At 53.9% G+C, this 4,138-nt stretch overlaps 1 non-coding gene across 1 annotated transcript; it reads right to left on the bottom strand.

The window, feature by feature from the left end:
• Positions 1–3,780: 3,780 nt before the first annotated feature.
• TRNAT-AGU lies at positions 3,781–3,854 on the bottom strand. The gene has a single exon. It is a non-coding gene; the product is annotated as a tRNA-Thr (tRNA).
• Positions 3,855–4,138: the final 284 nt, after the last annotated feature.

Genomic DNA, 4,138 nt, shown 5'->3' with positions numbered 1-4,138 from the left:
CAGTGACTGGCCAATGGCATTTCCAAGTGCTAAAATAGCAAGCGATGTCGGTCTCTCATTGGCCATCAGCGACTGAAGATGTGGTTTAATGAGCTGGAGTTTCAAGGCGAGGGTGGCTCTGTCCACTGCCTTCTGTTGCGCTTCTGGGCCCCAAGTCCCTGGTGGCCAATATGTGACGCTGGGAGAAGAGAGTGGGGTGGCAAGTGGCGGCAGGACTTTTGCCACCAGGGTCTAGCTGCCCAACTTCCTCCTGGTACTGCTGGCCCCCCGTCGCCTTCAGGTAACCCAGGAACTAAGGCAGGAACAGGGCGAGGAAGCGAGTGAAGCCGAGCAAGGAAGGCAAAAGTGAATCTTGTCTTCATGGGCCGCTCGCAATGACGTCCTTTTTCTGTGCCACAGCTGACAACAACATCCCAGACAGAAAAGCAGGAGGCCAAAAAGAAACCGAGCGGCTGCTGAAGTAGTTCAGTTGGGAGCGTGCTAGACTAACAGGCTCTTCTATCCCCCTTTGTGCACGGGTGGGATGTTTTCTGAAAGTGCAGCAGTGCCTTTAACTGCCACGAGTCCCTCATTTCATGCTATGCAGCAGGAAAAGACAGCATGGGCTTCTGCACTGAGTTGGCCCACCTGACCTTTCATTCTTCTCTTGCTCTTTGTCAGCAAGGGGAAGAAAAAGCAGCTCTCCCTCAAGCTGGAGTCACAAGGGCGACGTAAGGACGACTTCCTGAGCCGCGGCTCCAGTGCTCTGCTCTGCCAGCTGACCTATTGAAGGGCTGTCACCACTTTCTCCAGGCTTGTCCATCGGTCTGTGCCAGGGTGAGCAACAGCTAAGCAGCTGGAGTTTCTGTAGTGTAGTGGTTATTGCATTTGTCTAACACGCAAAAGGTCCCTGGTTCAAAACCAGGCAGAAACATGCTGGCTTCCTTTTGCCAGATCCCCTTGCTGTTCAGGAAGGCCTCCTCCTTCTCCTATTGGCCTGTCCCTGGGATAACTCCAACCCCTGCATGACAGAGGGTGCTGACAGCAGTGGAGAAAGCACCTTGGCGTCAGGCGGGAGAACCTAGAGGAGTGCGGCGTGTTACCTTTTGGAGGCTTGTGGCTTGGCCTCCTCTGCTGTTGGAGGTTGGCCGGTGGAGGCCGGCTCTTCCTGCTGGCCTCCTCTGCGTGACTTGCCAAAAGAGGAAGTGAGGCAGGAATGGGGCAAAAGAGGAAAGTCGAGGTGAGGAAGGCAGGGCAGAAGCTAAGCGCCTCAGTGCGGCTAAGTGGGCTTAGTAGAGTGTCACTATTTGTTCTGCAAAGCCAGGGGAGGTGCGGTTGGCTGCTGGGAGGCAGAAGCCTGTGCCTGCCTCTTGGCTTCCCAGGGGTGGCTACTTGCAGCCCAGGAGAGGAAGCGGGGTTCTAGGTGAAAAGAAAACAAGCAAAGCTGAGTCCAAGTGGATAATGGCTGCTCTTTTATGGCCATCCTGGGGGCATGACTGATGGTTTTAGAGGTGGAGGCTGGGCTGGCTGTGAGCAACTGGGATCCAGGAAACCCCCACCTGCCCTTCTGAGGACCAAACCCATGGAGGTGCGGTTGGCTGCTAGGAGACAGACCCCTGTGCCTGCCTGTTGGCATCCCAGGGATGGCTCCTTGCAGCCCAGGAGAAGCAGGGTTCTGGGGGGACGGAAAAGCAGCAATGGCGAGGCTGAGTGGGCTCCTTTCTGGCCGACATGGTGGGCTGTGGGGAGGGGTGGGTGGGAGTTGCCTATAAGCCGTAAGTGGACTTGGTGCAGTGAAAACCGCTGCTCCATTCTGGCTGACCTGGGGGTGCCATTGATGACATGGGAGTGGGGGCAGGGTGCTGGCTGTGCACAAATGGGATCCAGGAAGCCCCAGACTGCCCCTCCAGGGGCCGAGTCTTCTTCTTCTCTCCTGCCACGGGGAGCCCGGCCTAGAGCCTGCCCAGCATGTGCTGCAGCTCGAGCATTGAGCCTTCCTGTGTGGCCTGTGCTGGAGCTGACCCTGGACCCCTGCGGGGCACTGTTGGGGGAAATCCCGACTGCAAATAATTCTGGCCACAAGATCAACCCATTGGGTCGAATGGGGCAAGCTGGAGGCCTGGTGCCTTAGTCCGTGGGGCCAGCAGGTCAAGCCATTTTCCTGCATGTGGGGGAGGCAGCCGCTATGGTTCGCCCTTCCTGCTCCCTGCACTGCTGCACCCTAAAATCCCTGTCGGCCGGCAAGATGGGCTGGGAGCCTGGAGAGAGGAGGCAAAGGGGTGGCCCGAGCCCCCTCGGCCACTGCCCCTGCCCCAGGCAGCCCACAGAGACCTGATGCCTCCCCAAGTGACACACGGAGATGTGCCAGCAGCGCTAAGGTGGCTCCCTGCCCACTCTGCCCCCTCCCTCCCTGCCACACTGCTCCTGGAAGTGGCCGGCATATCCCTGCAGCCCGGAGTGCAAACGCCACAGCTGACCCGCCCCCGTATCCCACTGCCTAGGAGCCACTGCCGGAGGGGAGTGTGTGCCAGTCACTTTGGGAGCTGTGCTGCCCGAGGTAAGCACCTCCACCCCCGACCACCTCCTGCACCCCTACCCCTGCCCCAGCACAGAGGCTCCCTGTGTCTTGAACAAGCACTTTCAAGGATTGGCCAAGAACTTCTGCTCTGTTTCTGTGAAAGAGACACAAAAAAGGGAGCCCAACGGACAAGTTTAGTTCGCAAGCACAAACTGGCAGGGCCAAGCCTGGATCTCTCGGTTACTCAGAAGGCTCTTCACCCAGCTCTTCCCAAAGGCCAGTCTCTAGAGGCTTTTGTGACATGATGTACTTCAAAATAGCTCCCAGTAGCTCACATAGTCATCATTCACATATGGCTGTGATATGTCCTACAAACCATTCCATGTAAGTTATCATATGAAAAGTCATGATCTGCTGAAATCGGTTATTCTGTCCAAATATGTATAGCATGAGGGTGTGTGAAGTTATGCATTTTGCTGTATGGTTGTTACTGAAATAGGCTATAATTTTGCTAGTGACCCCTGCCGAGGAGGGTGTTAGGGGGAATTCTATGTATTAAGGAGGGTAACATCCAGTAGGATGAGAAAATTGCTTGACCTAACTATTGCCTAGTGTAATAAGGTGTAAAGTTTAGATTTTGCTGTGGTCATACAGTGCTTAGTGCTCTGCGTTCTGGCCTCAAGAGCCATGGATGCAAGTGGAGTTACGATGACCTTTTCCTTGTCTCCACATTTCTTATGTCCCTCCTTCTGACACTTGTCAGAAAAAACAACTGGTTTCTTTTGCAAGCATTTGCATTGCAAGGCAGAGGCAGTCCTCTCTGTTTCTGCAAAAGATTCACCAAAAGGTGGGAAGAGCAGACACATTTGTTAAGGCACTACTGGGAGCTGCATCCCTAACTGCACTTTACCTGGCAGGTGAGTCACCCAGCTTAGCCACGGTGCGACTCTCTGGGACTTTTCTCCCAACCGCTCCATTTTTCATCAATGACAATCAAAAGGAAGGTGACATGACATCTGTGTGTGAACATCTCCAGGGAATCACAAGGATGTGTGGCGCAGGCTCTCGTGTTGCAGCAATTGCAGTTGAAGCAACCGCCATGCCAATGCCAGTCATAGCAGCGTTTTCATCAACTCCAGGTTTGTGATTTGATTGTTTCCAATGTTTCTCTCCAAAGAAGCCTTTTCCTTAGCAAGCAATGACTTGGATACCAAGGGAGGCCTCTTCTGTTTCCTAGAAAGACACAGGAAAACGTGAGCAGAGGAGACAAAAGCCATACACCAAGGCACCACTGGGAGTTGAACCCAGGATCTCATGTTTACTAGACAGGTGATTTAGCCAGCTAAGCCATGGTGCCTGCCTGAAGAAGGTATTTGCAACTGTTTCATTTGATGGTTCAAGTCAACACCTGCAAATTCTAAAGTACAGATGTTCCCCATTTCCCTCAAGACTTGCAGACCTTGAGGTGTCTGGCTCTCTGTGCACAGAAAGCCAGAGCTGAGTAGACAGAGGGCTTCTAACATGTGCCTCTCCCACCAGTCACTGTGATCATATAATGGTTAGTGATCTGTGTTTCAATCACTGCAACCTCGGCTCAGTTCTGAGTCATGGTAACCTTTCCTTCAGCTCCAGACTTCTCAT

Source organism: Mauremys mutica, unplaced genomic scaffold, assembly GCF_020497125.1.
Source record: "Mauremys mutica isolate MM-2020 ecotype Southern unplaced genomic scaffold, ASM2049712v1 001507F_np12_obj, whole genome shotgun sequence".
Classification (NCBI taxonomy): Eukaryota; Metazoa; Chordata; order Testudines; family Geoemydidae; genus Mauremys; species Mauremys mutica.
Note: the sequence above shows the minus strand (reverse complement) of the source record. Positions and strands in the feature narration are given on the sequence as shown.